The sequence below is a fragment of the Canis aureus genome, chromosome 3, assembly GCF_053574225.1.
Source record: "Canis aureus isolate CA01 chromosome 3, VMU_Caureus_v.1.0, whole genome shotgun sequence".
Lineage (NCBI taxonomy): Eukaryota > Metazoa > Chordata > Mammalia > Carnivora > Canidae > Canis > Canis aureus.
The window spans coordinates 41,671,837-41,695,891 of record NC_135613.1 but is presented as its reverse complement, the minus strand read 5'-3'; the positions used below and the strand labels follow the sequence as shown (position 1 = coordinate 41,695,891).

General features: G+C 36.5%; 1 protein-coding gene across 8 annotated transcripts in view; it reads right to left on the bottom strand.

Annotated features, from left to right (window-relative positions):
* Positions 1-24,055, bottom strand: part of ATG4C (autophagy related 4C cysteine peptidase) — a 162,561-nt gene that overhangs the window by 59,895 nt on the left and 78,611 nt on the right. Inside the window, exon 1 of one of the 8 annotated variants that reach the window (XM_077892064.1) lies at positions 23,904-24,038. The exons of the other annotated variants lie outside the window; for them this stretch is intronic. The gene's annotated coding sequence lies outside the window, so the exon portion shown is untranslated. Of the gene's footprint in view, positions 1-23,903; positions 24,039-24,055 lie in introns of those variants that run through there. 8 annotated transcript variants of the gene reach the window in all.

The following is a 24,055-nucleotide window of genomic DNA, read 5'->3' as shown; positions in this document are numbered from 1 at the left end:
CATTAAAGAATCATTCATTTATTTAATTATTTAATAAAGTATTCCCAGACACTGTTCAAGGAAATGCAGATATGGCTTAGGACAAAAGTAGTGTAAAAGCTCTCATGGAGCTTACATTCTAGAGGTATTCTAGAGAAGCCAACTAGGCAGTTGGATATATAGATCTGGAGCTTAAAGGTGAGGTGTGAGCAAGAGCTATTGGAGAACTGATGACATTCTCCAACGTATTGGAGATTCTCTCTCTCCCTCTCCCCCTATCCTTGCTCCCTTTCTCTCTCTTTTAAATAAATAAATCTTTTTTAAAAAAAAGAATGGCTTAGGGATCCCTGGGTGGCGCAGCGGTTTGGCGCCTGCCTTTGGCCCAGGGCGCGATCCTGGAGACCCGGGATCGAATCCCACATCAGGCTCCTGGTGCATGGAGCCTGCTTCTCCCTCTGCCTATGTCTCTGCCTCTCTCTCTCTCTCTCTGTGACTATCATAAATAAATAAAAATTTAAAAAAAATTTTAAAAAAAAAGAATGGCTTAAATCTACAACAGAAAATGTTTTCTTACTTTAAGAATAAATGTAGCTTATAAGTACTTGTTTTATAACTGATTTGAGGGAAAGTTGAGATGTGTAATGTAATCTGAAAGAGGAACAAATTACACCTTAGAATGCTACATAATACGGAGAATGAGAATTAGAGCTACAAAGATGTTCCTCAAGGACTTTGCCTTATTTATGTTTACACCCTTAGCCTTGAGAATATTCAAGGCCCTTCAAGAAATTATATCTGCCCTCTTACTTAGCTTCCTCTCTTACTACTCCTTCACATGTACCATACACTGAAGCCACTTTTAATATTAATATTAAAGCTTCCTAAACTGGACATGCTTCCATGTCTTTGCATGTGCTGTTTCCTCCACCTAGAAGGCCTTCCTGCTCACCCTTACTTTTTGACTACCTTGTTATCATGAGTTCCTAAGACCCAGCTTAAGTTTCATCTCTTCTGGTCAGACTTGTAAGATTTCTAACCCCCTCCATACCTCAAACTAAAATAGATGGCCGTGCTCTTAGCTCCCATAGGATTCTTTTGTCCTCCTCTATCATGGCATTCATCACACTGTATTGTAATCTTCTTACCTCTTACACTAGATGGTCAACTTTTTGAATGTCCTTAAGCTCTGCTTGGCATGTGACTGGTCTCAAAATATGTTTATTAAATGAATCAGTGAACTGATTAAATTGATATATCACTTAGCATTTTTATAAGCTGTAAAATTCTATCAACTGGAAATTTTTTCACTGACAACTAGAATAAAAAATTTTCCTCCAGAAAATTGCATAATTTAACAAAATTTAGAAAAGCAAGGAGGTTTATTAAAATGTGCATCTACATGATTGATTGATAGATCCATTAAAAATGTCTCCTGAGGGATCCCTGGGTGGTGCAGCGGTTTAGCGCCTGCCTTTGGCCCAGGGCGTGATCCTGGAGACCCGGGATCGAGTCCCACGTCGGGCTCCCGGTGCATGGAGCCTGCTTCTCCCTCTGCCTGTGTCTCTGCCTCTCTCTCTCTCTCTCACTGTGTGCCTATCATAAATAAAAAATTAAAAAAAAAATTAAAAAAAAAATTTAAAAAAGAAATTAAAAATAAATAAATAAATAAAAATGTCTCCTGAGGGGTGCCTGGTTGGCTCAGTTGGTTAAGTGTCTGACTCTTGATTTCTGCACAGGTCATAATATCAGAGTCATGAGATTGAGCCCTGCATCAGGCTCCATGCTCAGTGTGGAGTCTGCTTAAGATTCCTCTCTCCTTCTCCCTTTGCTCTTCCCTCCACTTGTATGCACTTGCACACTCTCTCTCTCAAACCAATTAAAAAAAAAAAAAGTCTCCAGAAAGTTTGTGATAATGGGGAAACAATGCAGAATCTAAAACTTTATGCATTATATGATACTAGCTGGGGAAGGAGCAGGGAAAAAATTAGAAGTATATCAAATATTGACAAGTTTCTCTGGATATAAAATTGTGTGTGGTTATTTTTATACTACTATTGTCTACCTTTTTCAAATCTTATACAAAGAACAGATGTAAGTTTTAGAATTTAATTTTTGTATTGTTAAAAAGCCACTAACTAGGATGCTTGGGTGGCTCAGTCGGTTGAGCATCCAACTCTTGGTTTCAGATCAGGTCATGATCTCAGGTTCATGGGATTGATGCGGGCTCTGCACTCAGAAGGGAATCTGCTTGAGATTCTTTCTCTCTCTCCCGCTGCGGCTCCCCTTTAAAAACAAAATGGTTGCCAAAGGGGCAGCGGGGCGTGGGAGTAAGCAAAATGGGTGAACAGGATCAAAGATACAAACTTCCCGTTATAAAATAAATAAGCAATGGCGATGTAATATACAACAATGGTGGCTATACAATATAAAATTGTATTGTATATTTGGAAGTTGCTAAGAGTAAATCTTAAAAGTTCTCACCACAAGAAAAACAAATTCATTACTTTGTATGGTACCAGATAACTAGACTTATGGTGGTGATTATTTCCCAATGTATACAAGTATCAAATCAATGTTCTACACGGAAACTAGTATGTTATGTGTCAATTACATTTCAGTTAATACAAAGAGAATATTCAAGGGCCTCCCACAAGTCAATGAGAAAATCTCAGAAAAAAAAAAAAAAAGTAGAATACACAAAATACAGGAGTTTTATAAACGGATGACACAACTTTATAAATGGATGACCAAATGGCCAATATGCCTAAGTAAAGTCTTTAATAGGGAAAACATTTATTGAAACAAGACGGTGTTACAAATATACCAGGTTGGCTAAATCTTAAAAAGTCAATAAATTACAAGTGTTACATGTTAAGCAATAGGAACTCATACACCACCAGTGTGATTAAAACTTAATGTAGCCACTTTGCCAAAGTGTTTGGCAATAGCTATTCAAAGTGAACATATTCATAGCCTTTGCCTAGAAACTGTGCTCCTAGGACTATACACAACAGAAATGCATACATATGTTCAATAAAGTGTATATATAAACCTATTAATAGTAGTATAATTCACAGCTCCAAACTACCAACTCAAACATCCATCAACCGTGAAATGGAAGTACTGTGTATTTTTTTAAGATTTATTTATTTATTTAGAGAGCGAATGAGAGAGCACATGAGCAGGGAGAGGGACAAGGAGAATCTCAAGCAGACTATACATTGAGCCAACAAGGGCTCAGTCTCCCCACCCTGAGATCATGGCCTGAGCCAAAACCAAGAGTTGGTTGTTCAACCAACTAAGCCATCCAAGTGCTGCTAGTATATTTATAAAAATGGAATATTATATACAGCAGTAAGAATGAACGACAACTACATCAACAATGTTAATAGATCTTACAAACATAATGTTGAGCTAAAGAAGCCAACACACCAAAATATATATGAGTCCCTTTCTAAAGGTTCCAAAATAGGCAAAATTGATCTATGATATTAGAAATCAAATTAGAAATTACCTTCAGGGAAGAGGAAGGAGTGACCTGGGATGCCTGGGTGGCTCACTGGTTGAGCACCTGCCTTCAACTCAGGGTGTGATCCAGGGGTCCCAGGATCGAGTCCCACATCAGGCTCCCTGCATGGAGCCTGCTTCTCCCTCGCCTAATTCTCTGCCTCTCTCTCTCTGTGTCTCTCATGAATAAATAAATAAAATCTTAAAAAAAAAAAAAAAGAGGAAGGAGTAACCAAGAGGAGATACAAGGGTAGGCTATGGGTGCTAATGTTCTATTATAATCTACATGGTAAAAATATGGGTCTAACCCCTTCGTGAAAACAGAACTGTCCATTTATTATTTGTTTACTTTTCTCTTTGTATATTATACTTCAATAAAAATGTCTATTAAACAATTACTTTGCCAATGTGGAACAGACAGCCTTGGGCTATTCTTTGCCTTCAGAGGCAAGTCTTGAGAAGAGTACATCACAATTATAATAGGCCAGCCTAGATGCAAATCTGAACCTAGCATGGGGAAACTACTCAAACCTCAAATGAGGAACCATCTATTTTTAAAGGGGAGTGAAAATCATATTCTTCAAAAATGTCAGTGTCATGTGAGACAAAGAAAGGCCATGGAAACATTTTACATCAAAGGAAACTAAAAAGACACAACAGCTAAATGGAATACCTGCTTCTAAGAAAAAGGAATAAAATTATAAAAGGTATTTATATTGATAAATCTAGACAACAGACAGTAGTATTTTTACTAAATCTGCACTGTAATATTTAGGCATAAGGAGTCACAATGAATACAACTTATTCTCAAATGGTTCAGAAAAAATATTTCATATATACATATAAAAAATATGAATCTGGGTAAGGGATTTTAGTTGTGTTTTATGTATTTCTCTTACTTAAACTTAGAGAAAATATGCAAGAATAAGAATAGAATTTTTATTTTTTTTAAAAGGGAATAACCAAAAATTTTAAACGAGGGGAGGATTTGCCTTACTATTAAAACACATTGTAAAACTAGAGTAGTTAAAGTCTAGTTATACTTAAATTTATTATTTGTTAGCAAACGATGACAAGACTAAAAACATAATAGGGAGAATAGAAATAAATCCAAACACATGTGAGACTCTAGTACCTGATATAAGGAATATTTCACATCACTGAAAAAAAAAAAAGGCTAATTTAATTTAAAAATAAAAAAATAAAAGTGCTAGAGTAGGGCAGCCCTGGTGGCTCAGCAGTTTAGCACCACCTTCAGCCCAGGATGTGATCCTGGAGACCCAGGTTCAAGTCCCACGGCAGGCTCCCCACATGCAGCCCGCTTCTCCCTTTGCCTGTGTCTCTGCCTCTCTCTTTCTCTGTGTCTCTTATGAATAAATAAGTAAAATCTTTAAAAAAAAAAATTGCTAGAGTAATAAGCTAGCCAGTTTAATAAAGCTACCTCGTGCATTACAAATTCTAGACAAATAAAAGAATTAAATGCAAATGCACCCACTTGGCACATGTATACATACAAGGAAATATTAATTTTAAAAAATTCTAACAGTGTTATAGAAAAGGACTTTCTAAGCATGGCAATGCAAAACTAAAAATCAGAAAGGAAAATGTAATTGCATAAAAGTGAAAACTTCAAAGGGCAACTGGGTGGCTCAATCAGTTGTATCCAACTTTTGATTTCGGCTCAGGTCCTGATCTCAGGGTTACAGGATAGAGCCCTGTATTGGGCTCTGAGCTCAGAGGGCAATCTGCTTGAGATTCCCTCTCCCTCCCTCTCTGCCGTTCTCCTAGCTTGCTCATATGCTCTCTCTCTCTCTCAAATAGATAAATAAAATCTTTTTTTTTTTTTAATGGAAACTCTCATACAGGAAGAATAAAAAGAACATTAACTGGGTTGAGTTATAATTCATCAATTAGGAAAAAATTCAATATCTATTACACAGAAAAAGGGTAAATGTCTCTAAAATACAAAGGACTACAAATCAATAAGGGAAAAAACACCCAAATAGAAAAAAAATCCAGGTACTCTAAAAAAAAGACCAATAAACATAAGAAAATATTTTCAAACTTACTAAATCTAAGTAATGCACATTAAAGGAATTTCATATTTTTTCATCATCATAAGAGATTAACCTGGGGGAGCCTGAAGAAACATTTTACATATTTATTTCTCAAATAATAAAGCCCGTGAATCAGAGAATATATCTTGTTCACTACTGTATCCTGACACCTAGCAAACTGGTGTGCTAATAGATACAAATATCTGCTGATGACAAAATTATGCTATACACATATTATGACATAGATCTATATTTATTACCATAAAAAGATATTCAAGAAACATCAAAATATGTGAGGTAAAACTGATAAAACTGTAAGAAGAAACAGATGATTCCTCTATTAAGGTTGGAGACCTTAACACCCCTCTAACAGAAAGAAAAAAAGGGTCAGGAGGCAGAAAATCAGTAAAGATGGTGCTGAATTAAACAGCACCACCAATCAACTGGACATAATTGACGGACTACTTCACTCAACAAAAACAGATAACATATTATTCTCAAGTTCACATGGAATATTCACAAAGATGGACCAGATTCTGGGCCATAAAACACATCTTAACAAATTTAAAAGAATAGAAATCATACAATATTTGTTCTCACCAAAATGGAGTTAAATAAGAAATCAATAACAGAAAGTTAGCTGGAAATATTCCAAGTACTTGGAAATTAGATAAAACACTTCAAATAACACAGGGCCAAATAAGAAACCTCAAGAGAAATTAAGAAATGTTTTTAACTAAATGAAAAATGAGAATGCAACTTAAAATTTGTGATGCAGAAAATTCTCTTAATATTTACAAGGAAATTAATAGCATTGAGTACAAACATTAGAAAAGAAGAAAGATCTAAAATCAATAATCTAAAGTTCCAACTTAGGAAACTAGAAAAAGAAGAGCAAATTAAACCTCAAGTAAGCAGGAAAAAAGAAATAATAAAAATTAAGGCATAAAGAAAGAAACCTATAGAGAAAAATGAACAAAATCAAAGCTGGTTCTTTGAAAAGATCAATGAAATTTATAAGCCTCTAGCAAGGCTAAGAAAAAGAGAGAAGATACAAAAGACTAAAATCAGAAATGAAACAGGACATCACCACAGATCCCATGGACAATAAAGGACAATAAAGGAGTATTATGGACAATTCTAAGCTTGCAAATTTGATAACTTAGATGAAATGATGCAATTCCTTTAAAGACACAGTTTGCCAAAACTCACACAAGAAATAAACAATTTAAATAGGCCTATATCTATTGACCAGAAATTGAATCAACAATAAATAAACATCTAAAAAAGAAAGCATCAGGTTCAGATGGTTGCACTGTTGAATTCTACCAAACATTTAAGGAAGAAATTATACCAATTCTCTACACCCCCTTCAAAAAGACAGAAACAGAGAGAATATTTCCTAACTCATTCCATGAGGTCAGCATTACCCTAATACCAAAATCAGACAGACATTATTATTGGTACTGGCAAAAGAGAAGACAAATAGATCAATGGAACAGAATAAAGAGCCTAGAAATAGACCCATATATAGTCAACTGGTCTTTGACAAAGGAACAAAGGCAATACAACAGAGCAAAGACAGTCTTTTCAATAAGTGTTGCTGGAAAACTGGATGTACACCTGGGGGGGTGGGGAAAGGAGATAGGGGTATCCCTGGGTGGCTCGGCGGTTTACCGCCTGCCTTTAGCCCAGGGCATGATCCTGGAGTCCCAGGATTGAGTCCCACATCAGGCTCCCTGCATGAAGCCTGCTTCTCCCTCTGCCTGTGTCTCTGCATCTCTCTTTCTCTGTCTCTCATGGATAAATAAATAAAATCTTAAAAAAAAAAAAAGGAGATAAACGATCATACACACTTCACAAAAATTAATTCAAAATGGATCATAGACATATTGTAACACAAAACTATAAAAGTCCTAGAAGATAACATGGAAGAAAACCTAAATGACCTGTAGCATGGCAATGACTTTTTATAACTGGTGAGCTAGACTTCATTAAAATTAAAAACTTCTCTGTGAAAGACAATGTCAAGAGAAAGAAAGGACATGCCACAGACTGGGAGAAAATATTTGCAGAAGACACATCTGCTAAAGGACTATCCAAAACATACCCAGAATGTTTAAAACTTAACTATAAGAAAATGAACAACCTAAGTTTAAAATGGGCCAAAAACCTTAACAGACTCACCTCACCAAAGAAGATATAAGGATGGCAAATAAGCACATGAATATGTTACACATATGTTATCAGGGAGAGCTAATTAAAACAATGAGATATCACGACATATCTATTAAAATGGGCAAAACCCAAAACACCAAATGCTGACAAGGACATCAAGCAATAAGAACTCACATTCATTGCTGATAGGAATGTAAAATGTTACAGCTACTTTGGAAGACAGTTCAGCAGCTTCTTACAAACTAAACATACTCTCAGCATATTATTCAGCAATTGTGGTCCTTGGTATTTACCCAAATGAAATAAAAACAATCCACACAGAAACCTGCACACAGATGTTTATAGCGCTTCTATTCATAATTACCAAAACTTGGAAGCAACTAAGATTTCCTTCAGTAGATGACTGGATACATAAACTGTAATACATCCAGACAGTCGACTATTACTCAGATGCTTAAAAGAAATGAGCTATCAAGCCATAAAAGATATTAGGGAAAACTAAATGTGTATTACTAAGTGAAAGAAGCCAATCTTAAAAGGTCACTGTTTATCAAACTGTATGATTCCAATAGTATGATACTCTGGAAAAGGCAAAATTACAGAAACAGTAAAAAGATCAGTGTTTGTGAGGGATGGAGGCAGTGTGGGTAATGAATGAATAGCCAGAGCACAGAGGACTTTTAGGCAATAAAACTATTCTCTAGAGCATTATAGTTGTAGATACATGTCATTATACATTTATCCAAATCTCCAAAATGCACACCATAAGTGAACCCTAATGTAAACTATGAACCTGGAGTGATAATGATGTGTCCGTGTAGGTCTGACAATAACAAATGTGTACCACTCTGGGGCAGAATGTTGATAGTGGGGAAAATTCTGTTTTGTGGGGGAAGAGGTATATAACAACTCTGTCTCTCAATCATGCTATGAACCCAAAACTGCTCTAAAAAAAGTAAAGTTTACTAACTATACAGTTTGAGGAAAAGGAAGAGAGAATAGCATGAATACAATTTACCCATCTGTAGGTATATATACTATATATACACATACAGTTACACTAATATACAAAAACATGGTCTAGAGGTCCATGCTAAAGGTGGAACTAAGAAAAATAAATAAATAAATAACTAAAAGTGGACCTGAGAGATGAAATGTCATCTTTTCTTTATATTTTGTGCTTTATTTAAATTGTTTACATTGAACCTCTTTTAAAATAATATTCAAAAATAAATTGCTCAGGGGGATCCCTGGGTGGCTCAGCGGTTTAGCGCCTGCCTTTGTCCCAGGGCGCAATCCTGGAGTCCGGGGATCCAGTCCCGCGTCGGACTCCCTGCATGGAGCCTGCTTCTCCCTCTGCCTGTGTCTCTGCCTCTTTCTATATATATCATGAATAAATAAATAAAATCATAAATCAATAAATAAATAAATAAATAAAATTGGTCTGATAAAAAATTGAATACAGGAAATTACAAATGTGCTTGAAACTGCTTGATGAAGAAAGCTACAGAGAGGACAGTCTATTACAAAATTCCTAAGCAACCTCTGAGAAATAGAAAATGCTGAGACAGTACTTTTTCCTTTTTAAGATATACAGTTTTATTCTTCTGGTTCTTCAAGACATCACATTCAGCTATTTAGTCATATAGAAAACATAACTTCCTCAATGCAATTCCCTAGGGCAGCCCTGGCTGAATAAAACAACTTGGAGGATATCCCTAGTTAATTCGTAATTTTTGTTTCTCCTTAAAATAGTAGTGAGATTTGGAAAGAGGAAAAGGAACAAATTAATAATGGAGTCCATTCAGTCTCTTAATATGTCTTTTTTTATACTTGTATAAGATAAGCCAAGGAAAGGCAAAACAAACAGTACTTTGAGTTTAACTACAAATGAGCAAAAAACACAAATGAAACCACAATGAACTTTAAGAGTAGTCCCATTAAAAATTCTAAACTATCCACACCCACAACTTCCCTTTCCTAAAGCTTTCCTGATTTTTTTTAAAAAATGAATTAAAATTCATTCTCTCTCAGGTATAAAATGATGATTTACCCGTTATCTAGTATATTTCGATCGCTTCTTGGCCTTTTAGTTAAGATCAAGTGTATCTAGTATCTTTCAGTCTCTTTTGTTATCCTAAATACTTGGCTCCAGTGAGCAAACTGATATGCCAAAATCTTGTTTAGTTTATGTATGTCAGAGCCTTAGTCTGGAAAACCATCAAAATAGCATTCTTTGAAACTTCCAATCACGTTTAAGAAGGGATTTATGGTAAAAAAGAAAGGGGGGGATATTTTTTTTTAAGAAGGGATTTATGGTTTTTTCCTAAACTTTAGAGAAATTAGTAACTTTTTTCAACTAGACTTCATTTTTTTAAAGATTTTATTTATTTATTTATTTATTTATTTATTTATTTATTTATTTATTTATCTATGAGAGACACAGATTGAGAGGCAGAGACATAGGCAGAGGGAGAATCAGGCCCCCCACAAGGAGCCCAATGTGGGACTTGATCCCGAATCCTGGGATCACGCCCTGAGCCAAAGGCAGACACTCAACCACTGAGCCACCCAGGTGTCCCTCAACTAGACTTTCTTTTTATTTTTTTATAGACTTTCTTTATTAATGCAAACTACAATAAATCTTATCATCCACCAATCCCATATTTCTACTCACTGCTTACATTCTGACAAATCCATTTTAATTAAAAAACAGCAGTAAAGAGAAGAAAGCTCTAATTTACTTTATCTTCGTAAACATAAAGCTACCAGATGGGGTATATTCCTAAACTTTACTGTTAATGATGTGAAAAGCAGAGTGAACATTAAGCAGAGTTCTTTTGGAAAGCAGAACTACAATATTTGATATGAAAATCATCGATTGAGACCCAGATGTCATTTTTAGAGAGTCACTTTTCTAACCATAACTGTGCATTAAGACAGTCGATAAATTATAAACTGATAAATGTAAAGGGTACTCAAATCAATGTCCTTGAAGAGCAGATGAAGGTTATCAGCCTCTCCCATATAGCAATAGATAGAAGAATATTTTATCCACTGAGAATTTAAAGCCAAGTAAAAGCTCCTGACAGACAGAACTTTAGGGACTGATTCTACAGAATATATCTCAGTCACATAGTACAACCGACAAAAACACTGCAGACTTACAGGATTTGCGTATGCTTAGGCATCTTCTCCAAATGGTATTCTGCAGCAAGATGAAATATAGATATTGATTTAGAATTTTTATGTGCTTTTAGCTATACCATCAAATAAAATGAACTGTGAGGTCCATTCTAAGTTTTCATCTACTGTAACCTTTTCTACCTGCTTGCATTTTTAGTAACAAATATTAATCCCTTGTCTGACCTTGAATGTCTCTCAATATGTTGGTCTGTCATCTCTGCTTTTATTTCTTTCCATCTCAGTTCTTTGTCTGCAGAAGCATCAATTACTATATCCATTTCTTTGCCCTCTTTTCCTATATTTGCCAATTTTCTATCTTCATACACTAAACTTGTAGTCTAAAAATGTTGTTTATAAACCCAGCATGTTTATTTCTTTTAAAAAGCACAAATTCGAAGAAAGGGAGAACCCTGGAAATATTTACTTGGATTGTCCTCTTTCAGAGCTAAGGGTTAGGCAAAGTAAATGGCAGTAAGAGATGAAGATAAAAAGATAGAGCAAAGGAACAGCAACATAATAAGGGTAGGACTCACATATTCAGAAACTGGCTTTTAAAAGAGGGATAAAAGAGCTGATAGCAAAAAGATTAATAAGGGACTAATAAGATCGTTTTTGCTCAAGGATATATATTATAAGCATTCTTAGGACTCCTCAGGAACACACCCTCCAGTTAAAAACACTAAATCAATACACAGCTACTTTTATAGTGATAACTCAAATAAAATTTACTACTTATGCATTATTCTCTTGAATCTAAAAGTTAAAAAGAAGAAACTAAGTACTGAGCATTTATTTACTCTCATTTACCCTCACACATGACTTCTATCAAGGTCCTACAATCCACTACCTCCATTTGTACAGCACAGAGTATTACCCGTTCACAGACTATAAAGTCGTCATCGTAACAATCTAAATGGGATATAAGGAGCTTAAATGACTTCAATCATTTACTTTAAATTATAGTAATAAGTATTAATGATATCTGGGCTGTTTTAACCATTCCTTGATCTCCCTGATCTTATCTCTAAGAAGCATATACTTACTGTAGTTTGATAAATAAATTTTTAATTATGTCAAGTAACCTCTGGTGGGTCCCAGATAACTATGAATGGTTGGAGCTTCCATACTTTATTTTTTTTTAATTTTTTTATTTATTTACGATTGTCACACAGAGAGAGAGAGGCAGAAACACAGGCAGAGGGAGAAGCAGGCTCCATGCACCGGGAGCCCGACGTGGGACTCGATCCCCGGTCTCCAGGATCGCGCCCTGAGCCAAAGGCAGGCGCTAAACCGCTGCGCCACCCAGGGATCCCAGCTTCCATACTTTAAAATGCAACTTTGCAAGTGGTTAAATATGCAGTCTGCTTATAAGAAGCAACAATTGAAAGATGTCAGAATCTCAGGATTAAAAGGGAATTTATAAACTAGGTAACCAGTAAGTAGTAATATTAATAACATGTCTTAATCATTTTCCCAAATAACACATTCCAATCTATCTGTAATCTCTCCTAACCTGTGAACAGTGAAAGCAAGCAGTGAAAGAAAATGTGTAAATTTAAAAGATTGAAAAAAATATCACTCCCATCCCCAGGAATCTATTCTGCTGTCTTGTTCAAACTCACTCACTTATCATTAATTGGGTTCAACCACCCATATAATAGCGAGATCTCCTTTACAACATGCTAGCCAAGTACATTCACCCAGTCTCTGAGTGAACACCTCCAAACAGGAAGTTCAGTACTTAACAAGCTCCATAGGGAGCTAAAAATACCGCTGTAAGTTTTAAAAGCTGACACTGGGATCCCTGGGTGGCGCAGCGGTTTAGCGCCTGCCTTTGGCCCAGGGCGCGATCCTGGAGACCCGGGATCGAATCCCACGTCAGGCTCCCGGTGCATGGAGCCTGCTTCTCCCTCTGCCTATGTCTCTGCCTCTCTCTCTCTGTGTGTGACTATCATAAATAAATAAATAATTAATTAAAAATTTTTTAATTAAAAAATAAATAAATAAATAAATAAAAGGCTGACACTATTTTAAACTATTTTTCTTTACTAACATAACTGTTCTAGAGTATCCATATAGCTACATTATTCCAGCTAACTTTAAACTACTTCATTTGCTTTAAAGACATACAAAACCGGGATGCCTGGATGGTTCAGCGGTTGAGCATTTCCTTTGGTTCAGGGCGTGATCCCAGGGTCCAGGATGGAGTCTCACATCAGGCTCCTTGCAGGGAGCCTGCTTCTCCCTCTTCCTGTGTCTCTGCCTCCCTCTGTGTCTCTCATGAATAAATAAATAAAAGCTTTAAAAAAAAAAAAAAGACATACGGAATCAAAGGTCTGTGTCATTTCCAACTGTTGCTGGTTGCGTCTTCTGAAACTAATCTATCAGATAACCCATCAGATATTTAAAGACCTCCAATACCTTTACCCCCTCCCGCTGCATCATCTCTTTCCACATTAAATATTCTCAATTCGGGCAGCCCGGGTGGCTCAGGTGGCTCAAGTGGCTCAGCAGTTTAGCGCAGCCTTAAGCCCAGAGGGTGATCCTGGAGTCCCCGGATTGAGTCCCACATCGGGCTCCCTGCATGGAGCCTGCTTCTCCCTCTGCCTGCGTCTCTGCCTCTCTCTCTCTCTCGTAAACAAAATCTTTTTAAAAATATATAAATACATATTCTCAATTCCTTCAATTAGAAGACTGCTATATGAGTGGTAATGAAGGCCTTAATTAGGGTATCAATAAAGGGATGAGAAATAAGATATAAGCAGCAAGCTGACATGGTAGAACTAGTAACATCATACAAATATATGAATGTTTATGTACTCACAGACAGGAAAGACTAAAGTGACGGGAGAGTTCAAGTCTGATATTTAGGATAATTATGCCATTAACTGAATCAAGTAATCCAAGAGGAGAAGGGGAAGATGGGAAACTCAGTTTGAGACACACTGATTTTGAGGTTTAACAAGTAAATATGGACAAGATCTTTTCCAAGTCCCATTCCATTAGTTACCTCTGCTACAAAAAGATGCATCTAGGCAGCCTGAGTGGCTCAGCAGTTCAGCGCCGCCTTCAGCCCAGGGCTTGATCCTAGAGACCCAGGATCGAGTCCCACGTCAGGCTCCCTCCCTGCATGGGGCCTGCTTCTCCCCCTGCCTGTGTCTCTGCCTCTCTCTCTCTGTCTCTAATAAATAAATAAAATCTTTAAAAAAAAAAAAAAAGCATCTATATTATTGAGACTGGTAATTATACCTCATTCAAATACAAAATATCACATTTATTCATTCATGAAATATTTGAGTGGTTACTTTTGTAAGGTACTAGGAGATACAATGAGCCATGAAACCCAGTTCCTGTCCCCATTAAACTTACATTCTAAAATGCAAGATGTTTATAACTAACCAGAACTTAAGATGTAATGTGGTTATGTCTCACAGTAGAAATATAAAATGTTACAATTATTAAGAGAAATATTTTTCCCCTTTCCAATGAGAACATTCACATAGAAAAATATCACACAGTGGGATTCTTCAAATACAAAGACCAAGGACACACAAATAATATAAATCTTACTATTCTGGGTGTAAATAAGGATAACACTAGCCATATTTCTTAGGAATGAGTTAAAGTACCCTCAACAATTATGTCTATTGTTAAAGATTAATGCTTGAATTGTATCATTAGTCAAAAGAAGAGCATTGTTTAAAATGTTCACAAACACAATTGTTTTGGCTTACAAATGGAATTGTTTGATGTCATTTTTCTCATCATTTCTAATTTTAAACAGTGTATCAATTTGAAAACAGAGCTACAGATTTAAAGCTTTACAAAGATTTTTTTAAATGCATATTTTCTACCTGATATAACTGTTCTAGAGTTCTCTATAACTATATATATAATGACAGTTTTAAATTATTATGGCTACTTTAGTCATTTTACCAGAAAAGTTATTTTACAGAAAGAGTCTATTAAAAGTAGATTAGTAGAAAATTTTATTTTAAACTGATAATCAGGGCAGCCCGGGTGGCTCAGTGGTTTAGCACCACCTTCATCCTCCATGATGTTGGAGACCCAGGATCGAGTCCCCCGTCGGGCTCCCTGCATGGAGCCTGCTTCTCCCTCTGCCGGTGTCTCTGCCTCTCTCTCTCTCTCTCTCGATTAAATATTTTAAAAAACAAATAAATTAAAAAAATAAACTGATAATCACAGGGAAAATATAATACAAATAACTCTGAACACATGATTTCATTATAGATCTTTAGCAGGATATAGCCTAAGGACATAAAATGGCAAAGAAATCTTTAATTGGTCAGTAAATCTGTTGTTTGAGAGAGTATCAATATAGTAATACCAAAACTATCATAAGTGTTTTACAGGAGACATTAGATGAGTAAATATATTGATACAGGTTTGAATCAGAATTCTCCCTACAGGAAAAGGAGATAGAAAATATGAACTGATAGAAAGTGAAGATGAGGGATCCCTGGGTGGCACAGTGGTTTGGCGCCTGCCTTTGGCCCAGGGCGCGATCCTGGAGACCCGGGATCGAATCCCACATCGGGCTCCCGGTGCATGGAGCCTGCTTCTCCCTCTGCCTGTGTCTCTGCCTCTCTCTCTCTCTGTGACTATCATAAATAAATAAAATTTAAAAAAAAATTAAAAAAAAAAAAAGAAAGTGAAGATGAACTCTGTGGTTTTGAATTTGAGTTCATATCCTTTGAGTGTGTGTGTGTGCATCTGTGTGCCCATTTAAAGACCTAAAAGCAATGATATTTCAGCAGCAATGAGTATATTCAGTGCCAAGCCATGGTTTCTGAGTAGCATTTTCCACCAAGTTGAAAGAGTATTCCACGGTAGAATAGCTCATTCCAGGCTTCAAGCAGTGAATATACATACAAGGTGAGCCTGGAATGTCTTATTGTACAAAAAAATAAGAATATGCCAACCAATGTGGACATATGCAAAAGCCACAGAAACTGGCTTGAATTTGACTAATCCAATTTGAGGTAATTTAATCACCAAAAACAGTAATAGTGGGCACCTGGCTGGCTCAGTTGGTGGAACACGGGACTCTTAATCTTAGGGTCATGAGTTTAAGCCCCACACTGGGTGTGGAGGCTACTTCTGAAGAGAAAGAAGGAAGAAAAAGAAGAAGGAAGAGAAGGAGAAGGAGAAGGAGAAGGGGAAGGGGAAGGGGAAGGGGAAGGGGAAGGAGGAGGAGGAGGAGGAGGAGGAGGAGGAGGAGGAGGAGGAGGAGGAGGAGGAGAAGAAGAAGAAGAAGAAGAAGAAGAAGAAGAAGAAGAAGAAGAAGAAGAAGAAGAAGAAGAAGAAGAAGAAGAAGAAGGGTAACAAACTTATAACAGATAAATTAAAAAAAAAAAGAATCCTTGTGTATATAGTGATACTAAAATAAAAGGACAGAGGAAAAATAGCTCTTCTTTAGAAAAGACAGCCAGCAAACATATATAGGACTGAGAGAACTGGAAAACCACTATCTGGCAACCACCAGTGCAATGACTGACTCAGGCGAGCATGATCCATGACTGCTAAAACCAAGGATAAAAAAGAGAATTGTTGGAAAACAGAATATCCAGTAATCTCAAAGTATTACCTACACAGATTACTATTAAGTTCACATGGGAAAAGATAACATTAGGATGTAGAAATCTGGGGCACTTGGGTGGCTCAGCGGTTAAGTGTCTGCCTTCAGCTCGGGTCCTGATCCCAGGATCCAGGATCGAGTCCTGCATCAGGCTCCTTGTGGGAAGCCTGCTTCTCTCTCTGCCTATGTCTCTGCCCCTCTCTCATGAATAAATAAATAAAATCTTAAAAAAAAAAAAAAAAAAGCAGATCTCTGGTTAATCTAAGAGATTGATCTTTGATCTTAACATTACCAATAATGGGGTAAACTGCCATTATAGTCTTCCTGAAGTAGTGAAATGGAAAGTTAACAATATCTTCTATGGAACATCTTGAAAAAACTATTTAACCTGAAATTGTAGGGATACAATCAAGACAAATTCATTTTGTGAGGCATTCTACAAAACAAAATGGCCTGGACTCTTCAAAAATGTCAGTCTTGAAAGACCAAAAAACAAAAAACAAAAAAACAAAAAAAAACAAAAAAAAAAAAAAGAAGGAAGAAAAAGGTGAGAATTGCTGCCGTCCCCTTGAGGGGCTGCCCCCCTATCAGGCTGGCCTTGGGGCACACAGATCCCTGTTGAACTGAGGGAAAACTGCTTCCCCACAGCCCCAAGCAGCACCATCAAGACCCAAAGGAAGTGAGGGCAGGGCCTGGTTCTGGGCTTTACTGCCTTGCATTACCCTGGGCAAACATTCCGATACTATGCCTGGCACACACACATAGTAGGTACACACAGAAAGGACAATAGGAATGCCTGGGTGGCTTAGCAGTTGAGCATCCACCTTTAGCTCAGGGTGTGATCCCGGGTTCCTGGGATCAAGTCCCACATCAGGCTCCCTGCAGGGAGGCTGCTTCTCACTCTGCCTCTGTCTCTGCCTCTCTCTCTGTGTCTCTCATGAATAAATAAATAAAATCTTTAAAAAAAAAAAAAAAAACACAGGAAAAATAAATTTCCTAAGAAAATTCATAATCTCTGATTGGAAGTACTTTTTTTAAGATTTGTTTATTTGAGAGAAAGTGCAAGTGGGGGACTAGGGGTAGGAGCAGAGGGAAGGGGACAAGCAGACCCTGCACTGAGCACAGACCCCGATGCAGGGCTTGATCCCAGGACTGTGAGATCATGACCTGAGCAGGAATCAAGAGTCAAGGCGCCTGGGTGGCTCCATAGTTCAGCATCTGCCTTTGGCTCAGGTCATGATCCCTGGGTCCTGGGATTAAGTCCCACATCAGGCTCCTCTCAGGGAACCTGCTTCTCCCTCTGCCTAACCTCTTTGCCTCTCTGTGTGTCTCTCAAGAACAAATACGTAAAATCTTGGGCAGCCCCGGTGGCTCAGCGGTTTAGCGCCACCTTCAGCCCAGGGCCTAATCCTGGAGACCCGGGATCGAGTCCCACGTCAGGCTCCCTGCATGGAGCTTGCTTCTACCTCTGCCTATGTCTCTGCCTCTCTCTCTCTCTCTTTCTCTCTCTCTTTCTCATGAATAAATAAATAAAATCTTAAAAAAAAAAATCAAGAGTCAGATGCTTCACTGACTGAACCAATCAGATGCCCCAATTAGATTTTTTGGGGTATTTTTTTAAAGCTATAAGGGACATTACCGATAAACATTTGAGTAAATTCAAAATGTTTGTTATGGCCTATACTATTAGTATTATCAATCAGGGTTAAGTTATTTGGGTTTGCACATAGCACTATAGCTATATAGGATAATGTCCTACATAAAAGTTCATAGGAGATATATGATGAAGAACTTTGGAGTGAAGTGTCATGATGACTCCACCTTAGTTTCCAATGGTTCAGCAAGAAAAAGAAAGCACACCATATGTATTTAGAGAGAGAAAAAGCAAATGAGGTATAATGTTAACAAGTGAATCTAAGTAAAAGATATACAGGCATTTGTTGTACTATTCTTTCAGCTTCTTTATAGGTTTCAAACTTTTAAAATAAAAGTTGGAAGAAAAAAGTAGGGTGGAAATTAAATTGACTTTCAAGCAGCTGAGCAGACTTTAAATCTAACTACTTCTTTATCCTATCCATAAGCACTAAAAGCAAACATGAAGTTCAAAAAGTTTTGGCTAGGGGATCCCTGGGTGGCGCAGCGGTTTGGCGCCTGCCTTTGGACCAGGGCGCGATCCTGGAGACCCGGGATCGAATCCCACATCGGGCTCCTGGTGCATGGAGCCTGCTTCTCCCTCTGCCTGTGTCTCTGCTTCTCTCTCTCCCTCTCTGACTATCATAAATAAAAAATAAAAATTAAAAAAAAAAAAAGTTTTGGCTAAAAATAATTACAAACCAAGCCACAATTAGTTTCCTATTATAGCTGTAGACTAAACATAATCTCTGATGAAAATGCATTAAAAAAGGACATGTGTTAACTCATCTAAGACAATTATGAATCAGCAAAACTATCTTACATAATACTGAATCCAAATCCAAATATGACTAACCAAATTTTTCTCCAATTGAGATCTTTTAGATATAATGATATATAGTTTAGTTTAGTTATAATTAAAAATGTTGTCACATGGGACACCTGGGTGGCTCAGTGGTTGAGTGTCGCCTTTGGCTCAGGGTGTGGTCCCGGGGTCCCAGCATCGAGGCCTACATCGGGCTTCCTGCATGGAGCCTGATTCTCCCTCTGCCTATGTCTCTGCCTCTCTTTCTGTGTCTCTCACGAATAAATAAATAAAATCTTTAAAAATAATAATAAAAAAATAAAATGTTATCACAGGTATAATTTCAGATCACATATCTGTAACAATAATAAGCACAAATTCTGTACAGGAATTTTGTTAACCTATGCACATACATCATCTCATTTAATCCTTAAAGCAACTCTATAATGCAGATGCTATTATTATCCTCATCTTACAGATTATGGGGAAAAATGGCTTGGAAAGACTAAATAACTTCTACAAGGTCATACTGCTAGTTAATAACAAAACACACCTTGAGTCTAGGCAATCTGACTCCAGAGCCCATGCTCTCTGTTCTACACATTCTACTTCTTCACTATGAAACGTAAAATTTTAAAAATAAACTGATTGTATTGATTCATATCTATTAAAAGGAGACAGTTCAAGGAAAAGACAAAAGCATGTCTTCCTCCCTAATACACATTTAAATTTACATACACACTAATTGAATGAAGTTAGAATTTAGCCAGATGCCCAATTTATTTCCAAATCTCACATGAAAATAAAGATCATATATAATTGTATTACTCAGTTACCTATTCATATATATGGTCGAATGTTACATAGAAATTCAAAACATATACCAACATATTTCCAAATGCTTTATCCCTGCTCTCTCAAGGAAAAAAAAAAAAAAAAAAAAACCTGAAAAAATTGATTTCAGGTACACCATTTCTCAAATATACTTAATTCAAACAATGACATAAAAGAAAAAAATAAGAAATTAACCTTGAAAACTGATGCCACCATAAAAAAAAAATTATTAACAAACAAATCATGTCCCCGCAAACCTGATCACCTTACAATGTTCTCTCAGTAACTGTACCATTATCCATCCAGTTACATAACCCAAAAAGCAGTGGTGCCATCACCTTTCTCTCCCTCATTCCTCACATTCAGCCCATCATCTAGTCCCCTCTCCTATATAGCGCTCCATCCATCCACTTCTATCTTCACCACCATCTTACCCAAGATATTATCATCTCTCATCTGGCCTCTCCCCATCCACACTGCTATCCCTCTTGTAAACAGTTTTTCCTCTGCATAACATCAAGTCCTTTCTTAAAGCACTTACGATAACTGGAACTTTAAATTTCTTTGAACATTTGACTTATGTCTGCCTTCCCAGTTATGCAATACTTTCTATGAGGGTAGAAAATGTATTTACTCACCATCTATTTCATCATTGTGACCTAGGAGAATGCCCAGTTAATAAATAAATGCTAAATGACTGAATGCCCGTCAAAGATTGCAAATTTACTTATAAACAGAAAGAAATTGTTTATAAAGTCCACCAACCATCATAAGGAGTACTTTATTTCATCATTTCTACATCACATGTTTACATTTTGACTCTGAAAATAAATGCATCTTATAGTTGATGATCTTTGTTTAGTTGACAGTATTTTTTTTTTCATAGTGGTTCATAAAACAAAGGTTTTATCTTGGAATTTTTTTTTAATCTCATGATTTGAAAAAATGAGTAAATCTACAACACGCCTGGTCCACTGAGTTCAAACTTGATAACATAGCCTCCCTTCTCCTTTGGCCATCACACTACTCCCAATATTCAATAATTAACAGAGCCTCCTGGTTCTTTAACCAACAGCTATCAAATCCATTCCTTTCTTCCAGTCCCACTATAATAACATTAGATCTATCTAATTCCTCCTTGCTTTATATCTGAACTTTTGTCATAGCTTCATTCATTTAAACATTTGTTTCAAATTCAACCAACACTGTGCACTTGTGTGTGCAAGGAACTGAAGATACAAAGCAGTCCAGTTATCTGTCCCTCCCTCTCTTCTTTCTCCCCTACGATTCAGAATTTTCTTCTTTCTATTCCTCAAGCTAGAATCACTTTCTTCCCAGTTTCTACCTACCGAAACTATTGTCACTACTTTAGTTCTAGATTCAATCTCATCTTCTTCATTAAATCTTTCCTAGTTAATCTCTCTTTTCAACTTTAACATTCTAAAACACATAAACTCTAAAATAGCTAATTGGCTGTACTTGCTGCTTCTTGAAGGCAAAGTTTACATCCCATACATTCTGCTATAGTGTAAGCTCCCCAAGAGAAGGGACTTTTATCTCCTTTGTCACTGTTTTATCTCCAGCAACAGATAACAGATATCATGTACCAAATAACAATTGCTTCTAAAAATACTAATTGGATTAATGTTTCTTATATAATCCAGAGTAGAGAACACATCTTTGCAGCTGTGGTACAGTAGGATGAGTCAAAATAAACTGGACTAACTAAGTGACTTGAACTGTTTGAGCTTCAGTTTCTTGACCTGTTAAATGTAAACAATGTTCACAAGCTCACTGAGTTGTTGTATTGATTAAATGCAATAATGCTTTAACAGGGGCAGTCCCGATGGTCCAGTGGTTTGGTGCCACCTTCAGTCTGGGGTATGATCCTGGAGACCTGGGACTTACTTATTTAAATAAATAAAATCTTTAAAAAAAAAATGCTTTAACAGCACCTCGTACAGAGTTGAGGACAAGAGGATGCTCTCAGTAAATGTTTTGATAATTTTCTGACAGTTAAATTGCAAGACATGTTTGATAAATGCCTACAAAATCTCAGGAAAAATATTAAAAGTTTGAGTAATGTCTAGCATCTTATCATTTATCCAGTCAAAATTCCATGAGTATAGAAAAAAAGACCATCTCTTCAACAAATGGTGTTGGGAAAACTGGCCACATGCAGAAGACTTGAGACTTCTTCAAGATAAAAAGTTTATGCACAGCAAAGGAAACAACAAAACCAAAAGACAACCAACAGAATGGGAGAAGATATCTGCAAATGACATATCAGATAAAGAGCTAATACCCAAAACCTATAAAGAACTTATCAAACTCAACAACCAAAGAACAAATAATCCAATCAAGAAATGGGCAGAAGACATGAACAGGTATTTCTCCAAAGAAGACCTACACATGGACAATAGGCACATGAAAAAATGCTCCATGTCACTTTTCATCAGGAAAATACACATCAAACCCAATGAGATACCACCTCATATCAGTCAGAATGGCTAAAATTAACAAGTCAGGAAATGACAAACATTGGCGAGGATGTAGAGAAAGGGAAATCCTCTTACACTGTTGATGGGAATGCAAGCTGTTGATGGTTTTACTCTGGAAAACAGTATGGAGGTTCCTCAAAAAGATGAAAATAGAGCTACCCAATGACCCAGCAATTGCACTACTGGGTATTTACCCCAAAGATATAAATGTAGTGATCTGAAGGAGCACCTGCACCCTAATGGTTATAGCACCAATGTCCACAATAGCCAAACTATGGAAAGAGCCCAAATGTCCATCAACAAGTGAATACATAAAAATGTATATATATATATATATATATATATATATATATATATATATATACACACACACACTATTCGGCCATCAAAAAGAATGAAATCTTGCCATTTGCAATGACATGAGTGGAACTAAAGGATATTATACTAAGCAAAATAAGTCAATTAGAGAAAGACTATTATATGATCTCACTTGTGTGGAATTTAAGAAACAAAACAGAGGATCAGAGGGGAAGAGAGGAGAAAATAAAACAAGATGAAATCAGAGAGGGAGACAAACTATACGAAACTCTTTAATCATAGGAAACAAACAGGAGGGGGAGGGGTAAGGGAATGGGGTAACCAGGTAATGGACATTAAGAAGGGCACCTGATGTAATGAGCACTGGGTGTTATATAAGACCAAGGAATCACTGAATTCTACCCCTGAAACCAATAATACATTATATGTTAATTCACTGAATTTAAATTTTAAAAAATTAATTTAAAAAAAGGATTCTATGAGTGAATTACATCTGAAATATATATATTCAGCTCCAAATCATAGTCACGGCTGAAACCATTTCTGATTAATTAGGAATAATTCCAATTTGACAGGGTATAGGTAAGTAATTTTTATATTTACTGACATGTATAGACTATATTTGACTGCTTAAAGAGGAATGCCGGGCAGCCCCAGTGGCGCAGCAGTTTAGCACCACCTGAAGCCCGGGGTTTTATCCTGGAGACCCGGGATTGAGTCCCACATCGGGTTCCCTGCATGGAGCCTGCTTCTCCCTCTGCCTGTGTCTCTGCCTCTCTCTCTATCTCTATGAATAAATAAAATCTTAAAAAAAAAAAAAAAAAAAGAGGAATGTAAGTGTTACTATTAGGGTTTCCACAGTGCAATAAACAGAATAGAAGAAAAGCTACAGACTCATTTGAGTTACACAGTCCCCATAAAGCCAGGAAGTACAAAAATGTCTGTCTGTGAAACATAAATGAACAGCACCTAATGCTGTTTTACCAGATCTATCAAAATATATATAACAGTATCAAAAACGATTACAACAAAAAAATTTTTCAACATACTTGCCTTCCTTTCACAGAAAAAGAGCATTAGTTAAACGGTTTTTAAACTTTTTTTACTACATTATACAATTCCTTATTTTGGGTATTTTTTACCTTTTTTTTTTATTTTTTTTATTTTTTACCTTTAAACAGTTACCAAAATTTATGGAGAATGAGCTGATAATTCAATACAGCATCAGATTATTGTATCAATTAGGAACTCTTCCTTGTTCAGGAAAGATTTATTAATGTGTAAATTGGAACATACATAGACTTTACCTTTCAAGGCTTTTCCAATCCCTCTGGGTACTTTCAATGACTCATAATCTCATAACAAATCACAAGCCAGCTAGAAGGAAAGGGCATTCCCTTGTGTCCATCTGCTATTAACGGACACTAAATCACTGCAAATTCCACAGGGGGGACACGTT